At 42.8% G+C, this 12672-nt stretch overlaps 1 protein-coding gene across 4 annotated transcripts in view; it reads right to left on the bottom strand.

The window, feature by feature from the left end:
* The window catches only part of REV1 (REV1 DNA directed polymerase), an 86426-nt gene that overhangs the window by 65826 nt on the left and 7928 nt on the right, over positions 1-12672 (bottom strand). Inside the window, exon 1 of one of the 4 annotated variants that reach the window (XM_061155926.1) lies at positions 3082-3225. The exons of the other annotated variants lie outside the window; for them this stretch is intronic. The gene's annotated coding sequence lies outside the window, so the exon portion shown is untranslated. Of the gene's footprint in view, positions 1-3081; positions 3226-12672 lie in introns of those variants that run through there. 4 annotated transcript variants of the gene reach the window in all.

Raw genomic sequence — 12672 nt, 5'->3', positions numbered from 1 at the left:
AAAAGATAGCCTCAAGGCACAGAAGGCCGAGCAAACGATGAAAAATTACTGGGCCAAGACTCGGCAGCTGACAGAGGAGACCTGCTGCATCACATCACCTCCCCAAGCCGGGTGGCCTTCCCCTCTGGCTGGGAACACACAGTGAGCACTAAGGGAGTGCCAGCCGGGGCTCAGGGTCATCCTAGGACAAAGCTCTTCACATCTGGGCTGAGGGTCCCAGGGTCAGGGTCAACTGGAGGCAGGCAGTCCAGAGCACCCTGCCCGGGGTCATCCCAGCCTTAAGAGCAGACCCAGGTGACCTCGGCTGCCCCACGGCGCCTGGCAGAAGGAAATGTGGATGCTCTGAGGAGACAACTTCCTAAACTTCATACATCTCTACACACGAGCTTGCAAATACAGTATCTGGCACATAAAAATAACCAGGCACACAAAGAAATGATCACACGAACCAAGAGAAAAAATAAATAAATAAATAAACAAACCTACCAGATTCTAGGAAAGGAAATTAATGTAGACTTTAAAGTAACCGTGTTTACTTTGCTCAAAGAGGGGAAAGACAAACTTCAGACTATTGGTAAAGAACTGGAAAATATCAGAAATAACTAGACAGCAACTCTCAAGTGAAAAGATAAAATATTAGAAATTAAGAATGTAATGAACAGGTAAAATGTCCAGATATGGAGCATATGGACAGAAGGGAAAGAGATACAGAATATACATAAGAAAGTCTAATTTAAGTAAATTGTGGGGGTAAAGAGGAAAAAGAGAAGTTATGTTTAAAGAAACAATGGCTAAAACATAGTCTAAAACTAATTAAAGATATCAAACTACATATTCAAGAGGCTCAATGAGTCCCAAACTGGAAACAAAACATAAAGAACCTACATCTAAACATATAATAGTAACACTATGAAAAACTAAAGACAGGAAAAAAAAGTCTTAAAAGCTGTCATGGGTGGGAAAAAGAGATCCCGTTCAAAATACGGTAATGAGACAGCTATCTTTTCCACAGAAACAACAGAAGCAGAAGACAACAGTGCTGAAAGGAAATGATGCTCAGAATTCTATACCCAGAGAAAAATTCAGCCAAGAGAGACGAAATACAGGCTTTTTCAGGCAAATAAAAAGAGGTTAATATCACCAGCAAAGTTGTCTAAAGAAAATTAGAAAGTATGTCCCTTAGGTAGAAAGAAAATCCTCTCAGATGGAAGATCAAAAATACAGGAAAAACAGACACACACACAGCAAGGAAAACAGTAAAGAGCTGCATGAACCAATGTCAGAAACTGACTTAGTAAAACCACATGACAATCAGATACTGTCTGTAGCGTAATGGTCAGAACATACGAATCAAAAGATTATGAATGAAAGACTAGGGGTAAGGGACTTATTTCTAATCCAGGCTCTGCCTCTGACTTCATTGACCGCTGGTCAACTGCCATCTCTCTGATGGAGTCTCAATGACTATATTATTGGGGTCTCTTACTACCAGGGGTTCGGGTAGTTGACTACTAGAGTTCCGCTCGGGCGCCCTACAGAAGACACACTAAATAACTATTTTCAGAAATGAAACATAAAAAATTAAAGAGAAACATCATATGACATCCCTTATTTAAAAAGAATCTAAAAAGAAATGATACAAATGAAACTTTTACAAAACAGGAAGAGACTCACAGACTTAAAGAGAAAGAACTTTTGTTTACCAGGGAAGGGATCGTTATCCAGTTAGACATGTACACTGCTATATTTAAAACAGGTAACCAACAAAGACCCACTGTAACTCTGCTCAACGTTACCTGGCAGCTGGACCAGAGGGGAGTTAGGGAAGAATGGATCCAAGTGTATGAATGGCTAAGGCGGAATCACTTTGCTGTGAACTGATACTGTTTCTGCTAACCAATAAGGATCATGGAAAGAGTCTCTGCCTGTGCTCAGAAGCTCTATCATGAAAGGAACTTCCACAGTAGAGGACTGATCTGCTTCTTCAAACAGGACTTTCCCCAGAATGGGAACCTTAGCTTGACAGAGAGAGCAGCCCTCAGACGTAACACATCCTCTAGGTTCCAAGCAACATTCTCAATTACAGTATGTCCTCTCGAGAACACCCTTTAACAAGCCATTCGGTTATCAAGCCAGACTTGTACATAAAAACTGCCTTCTGGTTTTTAAATGAAACTTGCAGACTGGGTTCCCAATCTAGTTCCATTGTACACAGTGGCCTTGAAGAAAGTGTTACACATTGCTGAAACTGTAATGTACAACCTAGAATAACCATCCAACCTTGCCTTATTCAAGCATTAATGTAGAAGCCAATTTCTGGGTTTTTAAAACTTAGTTTAAAAAAATGGATAAAGAATGAATTCATGTATGCAAAAGTACCCTGATCTCTAACACTGAGGGGGTGTGTGCTCAGTCATGTCTGACTCTGTGACCCCATAGACTGCAGCCCCCCAGGCTCCTCTGTCCATGGGCTTCTCCAGGCAAGAATACTGGAGTGGGTTGCCATTTCTTCCTCCAGGGGACCTTCTGGACCCAAGGATCCGGACCCGGGTCTCCTGCATTCAGGCAGAGGATTCTTTACCACTGAGCCCTAGCTATTATTATACAAACCTACTCTACCCAGGCCACAGTGTGAAAATCAAATGAGACCACATATGTGGAAACTGCTTGAATAGCACATGTCTTTCCTTTAAATAAGCTATCTGTGGTCTATATACAACACAGTAGATTTACTGACACGAGACCTGAGCTCTAACCCCAGCCCTGCATCTCCCAACCTGCATTGCAGGAAGATTCTTTACCAGGAAAGACCAAATTCACCTATTAGGCTTCAAGTAATGAAATCAGAAAGACCACACGGGAGGCACCGTGCAGCCCCGCCCTCTATATATGCCAGCAGCTGCCAGATGAGGCAAGTGTGAGGCCAACAGGAGAGCAGCTCCAGGAGCCCAGGAGCCCTGGGTGCCCACGATGCAGAAGATTTCCCGACTCTCTCATGCTCTTACCAGAGATACTCAGAACACTATGAAGAGTGTCAGCACGGTCCTACTTACGAAAATGATACTGAAATGACTGACACACCATTTCACACCTGCCGGAGCACACTGTCGTCAGCTCACTCAGGACTTCCAAGGCGTGTCTTACGAGGCTAGTCAAGTTACCACTGCAAAGAACTTCGTTCTGTCTTCTTTCCTAGGATCACTGGTGGATTTTAGTATCTCCCCACAGGATGATGTTCATCACCAGGAGCAACTGTTTTCAAGCAAAAGTGGTATTTATCTATTTGTTAAAGAATCATTAATATTCTAGATAGTTCAGCACACACCAGCGAAATTCCCACTACATATCTAGAAAATGCCCAAATACATATTAATGTTACTCTACTGGTTACGTATTTGTAACCCTCAAGTATATTGACTATTAAGTCATGAAACTGACATTGAGTGGCTTTTATTCAGTCTCATTACTCTTGCCCCTGGTGGCTCAGATGATAAAGAATCCGCCTGCAATGCAGGAGACCTGGGTTTGACCCCTAGGTTTGGAAGACCCCTGGAGGAGCGCATGGCAACCTACTCCAGTACTCCTGCCTGGAGAATCCCATGGACAGAGGAACTCGGTGGGCTACAGTCCATGGGGCTGCAAAGACTCAGACACGACTAAGTGACGAAGCACAGCACACACATACATGGATAGGTTTATCTTATCTTCATTTAATAGTTACTTAAGAAATAGTTGACAAATGAACTAGAATATACAGATATACAAATGAATACACAATGGATGAATGAATATGCAAATTACAGTAGCATAAGAATCCGTGACTGACACACATGCAGAGAGCAGCCTGTGGCCACCCAGACCGTCACCAGGCAAGGTCAAAATAAAGCGAGTTTCCCTGTGGCTCTCACCATGTCACTGTGCAATGCCTCTTCTCCTTCAGGGCCTCTTTCTTTACGTCAGTTAGCTGTCAATTCTCTGCTTACAATCAACAAGCTGCTTGATAAACGGCTTAAAGTATGACCACCCCAGGGACCTGTGTATTTAAAAGGACTTCCCTGTGACCATTCAAAGGGGGAAAGCACATCTTTCTGATACATGGAGTTGGGATGTTCAGACACCCACATGCAAAAGAATGGACCTTTGTCTTACACCATATACAAAAATTAATGGACAGTGGATCAGACTTTAATGGAAGGCCTAAAACTAGAAAGCTCTTGGAAGAAAATAGGAGAAAAGCTACATGGCACTGGATTTGGCAATGATTTCTTGGATATGACATCAAAGCATAGGTAACAAAAGAAAAAATAAACTGGACTAAACCAAAATTTTAAAATCTGCATCAAAAGGATAAATCAAATGAGTAAAAGGCAACTCAGAGAATGAGACAAAATATTTTAAAGTCATCTATCTGCAGAGGGACTAATAAACAGAGTATATGAAGAACTGCTACAACTTAATAAAAAATACACGGATTAAAAAATGGGCAAAAAATTTCCATAGACATCTCTTTATAAAGAAAATATACAAATGGCCATTAAGCCCATGAAAAGATGTTTAACATCACTAACCATTAGAGAAATGCAAATTGAAACCACAATGAGAACCATCTCATACCCATTAGGATGGCTACTATCAAAAAACCAGAAAATAAGTGTTAACAAGCATTTAAAAAACAGGAACCCTTGTGCACCATTGGTGGGAAATGGTGTAAATGGTATAAAATGGTGTAGCCATTATGAAAAATGCTATGGTGGTTCCTCAAAAAATTAGATACAGCACTGCCACATGATCCAACAATTCCACTTCTGGGTACAAAACCAAAAGGATTGAGATATTTGTACACCCATGGTCATAGCAGCATTATTCTCAAAACCCAAAAGAAAGAAAGAAACCCAAGTGTCGACTGACAGATGAATGGATAAACAAAGCATGATATACATAAAGTGGAACAGTATTCAGCCTTAAAAATGAAGGTGGGCTTCCATGGTGGTCCACTGGTTTAGAGTCGCCTCGTGAAGCAGGGGACACCAGTTTGATCCCTGGTCCAGGAAGATCCCACATGCCTCGGGGCCACGACTACTAAGCCACAACTGCCCTAGAACCTGGGACCCGCAAGTACTGAAGCCCGCACCCAGAGCCTGTGTCCACAAGAGAGGCCACCACAATGAAAAGCCCTCACACAGCAACTGGAAGCCCCTGCTTACCGCAGCTGCAGGAAAGGCCACGTACGACAACGAAAACCCAGCGCAGCCAAAAATAAAAATAAATAAATATTGTTTAAAAGAAGGTAATTTCAACAAATGCTGAAAAGAGGTGAACCTCGAGGGTATTATGCGAAGTGAAATAAGCAAGTCACAAAAAGGCAAATGCCATACGATTTATATAAGGTATCCAGAGTGCACAGATTCACAGACACAGAAAGCCCAACGGGGAGGAGGGGAGCGGGGAGCTACTGCTTACTGCATAGTTTGAGTTATCCCTGGTGAAAATCACTCCGGGAAGACGGACGGTGGGAATGGCTACACAACAATGGGAAGGTGCTTAATGCTGCTGAATGAAGGGCACACTTAAAAATGATTAAGATGGTAAATTTTATATGTATTTTACATACAAATTTAAAAATAATTTTTTAAAAATAAAGAAAGACCATAACACTGGAAATACTCCGCAGGCAGTTGGGTTCTCAGGGACTGGCAAGTTGCAGCGAAGGGTAACAGAATGTCCACTGAGAATACAAAGTCTGGTAATACGAAGCGTTTCTTCTCTGGGAAATCTGCAGAGCATACCTGGGATTCTTTACCTCAGGAGGGCAGTGGGCAGAACTAATTAGGGCCAAGTAGACTTAAATTGAAAAAAGTGGGCTATTAAGGTATGACCTAAATCAAATCCCTTACAATTATACAGCCAAAGTGCCAAAAAGATTCAAGGGATTAATCCGATCTCATAGACAGAGTGCCTGAAGAACTATGGACAGAGGTTTGTAACACTGCACAAGAGGTGGTGATCAAAACCATCCCAAAGAAAAAGAAATGCAAAAAGGCAAAATGGCTGTCTGAGGAGGCCTTACAAATAGCTGAGACAAGAAGAGAAGTGAAAGGCAAACGAGAAAAGGAAAGATATTCCCATTTGAATGCAGAGTTCCAAAGAATAGCAAGGAGAGATAAGAAAGCCTTCCTCAGTGATCAATGCAAAGAGATAGAGGAAAACAACAGAATGGGAAAGACTAGAGATCTCTTCAGGAAAATTAGAGATACCAAGGGAACATTTCATGCAAAGATGGGCTCAATAAAGGACAGAAATGGTATGGACTCAACAGAAGCTGAAGATAATAAGAGGTAGAAAAAATACACAGAACTACACAAAAAAGATCTTAATGACCCAGACAACCACAATGGTGTGATCACTCACCTACAGCCAGACATCCTGGAACGTGAAGTCAAGTGGGCCTTAGGAAGCATCACTATGAACAAAGCTAGTGGAGGTGATGGAATTCCAGCTGAGCTACTTCAAATCCTAAAAGATGATGCTATGTAAATGCTGTCCTCAATATGCCAGCAAAGTTGGAAAATTCAGCAGTGGCCACAGGACTGGAAAAGGTCAATTTTCATTCCAGCCCCAAAAAAGGGCAATGTGAAAGAATGTTCAAACTACTGCACCACTGCCCTCATTTCATATGCTAGCAAAGTAATGCTCAAAACTCTCCAAACTAGGCTTTAACAGTACATGAACCAAGTACTCCCAGATGTTCAAGCTGGATTTAGAAGAGTCAGAGGAACGAGATCAAATTGCCAATATCCGTTGGATCATAGAAAAAGCAACAAAATTCCAGAAAACCATCTACTTCTGCTTCACTGACCACGCTAAAACCTTTGACTATGTGGATCACCTTAGAGAGATGGGAATACCAGACCACCTTACTTGCTTCCTGAGAAACCTGTATGCCTATCAAGAAGCAAGTTAGAACTGGACACAGAACAACAGACAGGTTCAAAATTGGGAAAGGAATACATCAAGGCTGTATATTGTCATCCTGCTTATTTAACTTATGTGGAGAGTACATCATGAGAAATGCCAGGCTGGAGGAAGCAGAAGCTGGAATCAAGATTGCCAGGAGAAATATCAATAACCTCAGATGTGCAGATGACACCACCCTTATGGCAGAAAGCAAAGAGGAACTAAAGAGCCTGTTGATGAAGGTTAAAGAGCAGAGTGAAAAAACTGGCCTAAAACTCAACATTCAAAAATCTAAGATCATGGCATCCAGTCCCATCACTTCATGGCAAATATATGGGCAAACAATGAAACTAGTAACAGATTTTATTTTCTTGGGCTCCAAAATCACTACAGATAATGATTGCAGCCATGAAATTAGAAGATGCTTGCTCCTTGCAAGAAAAGCTATGACCAACCTAGACAACGTATTAAGAGGCAGAGATATCACTTTGATAAGAAAGGCCCATTTGTGAAAGCTATTGTTTTTCCAGTAGTCATGTATGGATGTGAGAGTTGGACCATAAGGAAGGCTAAGTGCTGAAGAATTGATGCTTTTGAACTGTGGTGTTGGAGAAAACCCTTGAGAGTCCCTAAAGGAGATCACTCCTGGGTATTCATTGGAAGGACTGATGTTGAAGCTGAAAACTCCAATACTTTGGCCACCTGTTGTGGAGAGCCCACCCATTGGAAAAGCCCCTGCTGCTGGGAAAGACTGAAGGCAGGAGGAGAAGGGGACGACAGAGGATGAGATGGCTGGATGGCATCATCGACTCAATGGACATGAGTTTGAGCACCCGGGAGATGGTGAAGGACAGGGAAGCCTGGTGTGCTGCAGTCCATGGGGTCGCAAAGAGTCGGACAGGACTAAGCAACTGAACACCCCCACCACCGAGTACTGTCCTCACAATACGAGAAGATGGGACAGTCACTACGAAGTTTAACTAGCTGCTCCAACGGGTTCTCGCTTGTCCTTAAATGGGAAAGGCTTCAACACCAAAGACCTGTTTTGAGGTTTTGTTTTGTTTCTGTTCAACCATAGAGACCCTCATTGTCTAAGGCTATGATCATTCTCAGATCACTGAGGTTATAAGAGCACAATGGAGATTCTTGGAATTCAAAACCCAGGGAAGCAGAACCTTATTCTAGACCCATTAGTCAGGTTGCCAATTTGAAGAGACTCTCACCAATGTTATTAGAAACAAAAATCAGATAACTATGTGCAGGGCATTATTATGTCTTTGTAACACTCTTTTGTCTTCACCATATACTGGCTTTTAGGGATTCTAAATTGAGCTGACAGTTTATATTCTAACACAGCATGTATTTCTTACCTTTAAAATACCTTTGAAAAATATACAGAAACAACATCAAGATATTTAGAACAGATATTACTCCCAATCTAACAGAACTCTTAAAAAATTTTTTTTAACCTGGTCTCTTCACCTTCAGTACAGTGAAAGATTTTCCTATTATCAGTTATTTAAACGTGCAATGAAACAATTCCTGTACTACAAGATACCAGTCTGATCAACACCACACACACACAGACTTCAAAGAATTTAACCCACAAGCAGAAGTGGCTCAATATACAGGCATTCTCTAAACAACAAACTGTACATGTGGGTACAAACGACTTTTCAAGAAGTGGACCTGATCTATTTCTTCTCAAGGCATTCTCTATTACCCTCCAAATTCATGGTTTGTGTTTATACACTGCTTTGTCAGATTGCTTGTATTCAGTTGTGCTAGGTGTCCATTTTCAAAAACAGTTTTTCCTTCTATGTAAAAGCACTATATGTTTACTGCAGAAAACTGAGAAACTACAGGGAGCAAAAAACGGAAGGGAAAATTATCACATTTCTACCTTCTTAAAAAAAAAATCACCTGTTGACTGACACTATTTCCTCTTCAGTATTCCTTAAATTTTTAACATTGAATTTTAAATGTTAAATGTTAAACCATATTATATTAAATGTTATGCTAAATTGTTATTTAAATTTAAATGTTAAAAATTTAAACACACCACTGTATCTTACCACTGCATTTCCAGTGTCTTACTCCCCAAGGAGGTCTGTACATCTCCTATTTATCTTGACAATACATCTATGGAATAGGGAGGCCAAGTACTGATTTTTTCACACACAGGAGCCTTCTAGGTAAAAGGGCTAAAATGTTTGATAAGGCTGCATGGCCGGTTTGTGGTGCAAAACCACACTCATCTCGTACAAATGTACGTCTCTAAATCTCCAATGGAGAAATGAACAATGCTATTAGTGTAACAAACTTCTGAAAACAACACTCCCACTGAACTGAGCCAGCCTAACGCGGTTCCACAACACAAGACGCTTCGACTCGCCCCGTCCGGGTCAGCAACGGTAGCTGCCGGACCTGTGACAGAGGACTGCGGAGGGACAGGCCCCCGGAACAGCCTGCATCCAGACCCCACTGTGCGCCCAGTCACGAGCGGCAGAGGCCCGGGAACAGTGCCCCCTTCAGCTGCTTCTCTGGCCTTAAGCCCTCAGTAGTTCCTGCATCTGTGGACACAGCGGGGCCTGACAAACTCTAGTCTCTGACAGTTTTTAAAGATTATGATTCTATACATCTATCCATTTATTAAAAAGGCTTTTACAATGAAAGCACACGTATTGTGCTACTCTGTTTATACGTCCAGGAAACAAAGGCTGTGCACAGATGTGGCTCTAACAGTAAGTAATGAACCCTGCTCAGTGAGAGGTCTGGCCTTTGCCCCGGCTTGCCCCGCTGATAAATGTCTCCTTTTACCTGAGGGTTAACTGTCACTTCAGGTAGTCTAACAAAAAGATTTACGGTGGAGGCTTCGGGCCATGCGCCACTAACCTTCTGGGGGCTGGAGACAGAAGGTCAACCTCATCTATCTGACCAAACTCCAATAAAAACCCTGGCCACTAGGTGAGCTGCCCTGCTTGGCAACACTTCTTGGGTATTGTCAACTGTCATTAACAGAAGTCACCCCACCTCAGACTCCAGCGGTGCGGCCAAAGTTCCACATGGAACTCCCCCGTGTGGCCCATGCCCTTCCGGCTTTAACCTCATCTGTTCACTGCAATAAGTCACCACCACGATGACCACAGCAGCTCCCACGAGCTCGGAGTCCTTCCAGTGAGCTACTGCACCTGAGGTGGTCCTGGGGACCCCCAAACTCTGGAGCGCCAGAATGACAACAGTCTCCCAGTATTCTTTCTTTTAGTAAAAGAACACCTCTCCTAACCCATCTTAGTGGTGAGCAGGGCTGCAAAGGGAGGCTCCATTTCCTCAGCTCCTTTAAATCAGGAGTGGCCATGTGACTAAGCTCTGGCCCGTGAGATGAGAGCAGAGTAATGTATACAAAACATTGTGCCATTTTTCTGAAAAGAAGTTGTTTACTCTTTTTTGGAATGCAGCTTTGAGGTGACCAAGCTTCAACCAACAGAACAAGGACAGGGGATGGCTAAGAAAACAGAAGGAACCTGGGCCCTCAATGACCTAAAACAAGCAGTCGTCCATCAGCTGTGACCTGCCGCCATCGCAGGGGAGAGAACTGTTAATACTCTGTCATCGCCCACATCACTGCGCTGTAAGTCTCGGCCACAACCTTATACCCTGGTACCGTGTTACCCTGCACCCTAATGAAGGTACCTACACTTCAGTGTTTGGGTATTATGACTGAGAATCAATTATTACAACAAACTACACAGAAATAGAGACAAGCAATAAGATAGAGAATTAAAATTTATGAATATACAGGTTTTGCCCCCCTTTTTTCTAAAGTTTACTTTGCACCACTTTACTCTTATGAAAGACCTACATCAGTACACGTTTTTGCTAACCAAAAGAAACCCCAAGAGGAATTTCACTTTTACAAAAAAACGGGAAAGCAAAAGCAGCATTTGGCTTGCTTTGCAGCAGCCTGTTACCAAGGGAGTGTGCACCCAAGCACTGCCCGGCTCCTTCTCCAGGAACCACGCTCCATATCACAGCATCAAGCCCCCATTGTGATGGACCAAGTCACTGGGTCTGTGAGCATCTGTACTCCATCTCAGTTTATATTTTGCACCCATTGGCAAGACAGTCCTATGGTAATTGTTTCTTTGCTTTTGGCCATTTCAGCTTAAGAAAGGTTTCACAGGGAACACTCTACTCAGTCAGCAGGGGAAATCTGTATTCAAACTGAAAATGGGTAACATATTTGTAATGTCCTGTTTGAGGCTGATCTTGCTAAAAGCAAATTTTCTATCTCAAACCATTCAATATAACAAATTTCTCTCTTATCCTCTTGGTTATCCACAACAATGAAAATACATTCCCCTCCCCCCACAAATGACTGATCTAACAAAATCAGTCATTTGAAAACAAAGTGTTCTAAAAGAATCACTAATAATTTTCTTCCCTGTCATTACAGATTTCCATAGAAGGAAACAAAGACACAGTTGTAATAAAGTACAAAGAACCGCCTCCTCTGGTTTTCAAAGGTGTAGCAACATTAACTGGTTTCCTAATACCCTCCCTCATTAAAGTATCTCCACTAGGAGGTCCCACCTGCTTCTCAAAGTCAGCATGTCCAAAAGTAGGGATCAAGCTACAAAGGAAAATGAAAGAATGTTCTGGAGATGATACGATTTTAGAAAAGAGAGTCAGCAAGGAGTGATTTCACTAAGGAGAAGCTCCAGTCTCACAGGAAAGCCAAACGGACACCTGGAGGAAGTTCAAGGTTGCAGGAAATCAAGCACTCCCAAGGCCACTGCAGAAGGCAGGGAGAGAATTCAGCCAGAGAACAAAGGAGTCCCGTCAGAGAAGAGGGCGGCCTGCACTCACACTGGAGCTTCACCAGCAGCTCCTGGAGGGCGTGTCAAAACACACGCTGGGCCCCAACTGCAAGCTCCTCACTCTGTAGGTGGGTCAGGAGTGCGGCTGGGTACCTGAATTTCTGAAAAGCTCCTGGGGAACGGTGTGCTGGTGTGAGGCACGGGCTTTGAAAGCCACCAGCTTTGCCTACAGTGCACCTAGGGTGGTCAGAGGACAGAGACGAGTGCAAGCGCAGCTCAGCGGTGATGAGACGGAGTCCACCGAGGAGAAAGGATGCCGGGACCATTTGCACCAGTGAAAGAACTTCACCACAGAGTGAATGCAGCTCAGCAAGAGGAGGTCTGGATTAGATTATGGGTAACAAGATCTTTCCTGTCCTTCGCCTGCTCCCTCTCCCCGCAAATTTCAGGTCTGATCCAATAGTTTACTCCACAATCACTGAATATTTACTGTAATTTGCAGTTTTCAAGATGAATAAAGTATAAACCACAATTCAAAATTATCTTTTAGAGAAGAAGGATTTGCACAGACCTGCAATACTGGAGCCAACAGTAGCAGCACCGACAAAAAGCAACAGACCCCCAGGAAGACAGCAGTAGGTAGCGCTCTCGTTGGGGACTAGATCCAAGACCTCACTGAAAAGGCACATATGAGCTGAGGGCAATGAATAAGATTTTAACAGGCAGAGGGGAATTAAAGAGTGATTTCAAGAAGAAGAAAAAAAATGTGTTCAAGGCAACAATCTGGGGCTGACACATGGACAGAGCCACTGACAGATGAACTAACAAGGCAGGTAAGGGAATATTAACAGTAGGCCCTCAAAATCATAAGAAGTCTGAACCTTCCTTTGTGAAAGTG

Source organism: Dama dama, chromosome 11 (assembly GCF_033118175.1).
Source record: "Dama dama isolate Ldn47 chromosome 11, ASM3311817v1, whole genome shotgun sequence".
In the NCBI taxonomy this organism is placed as follows: domain Eukaryota; kingdom Metazoa; phylum Chordata; class Mammalia; order Artiodactyla; family Cervidae; genus Dama; species Dama dama.
Note: the sequence above shows the minus strand (reverse complement) of the source record. Positions and strands in the feature narration are given on the sequence as shown.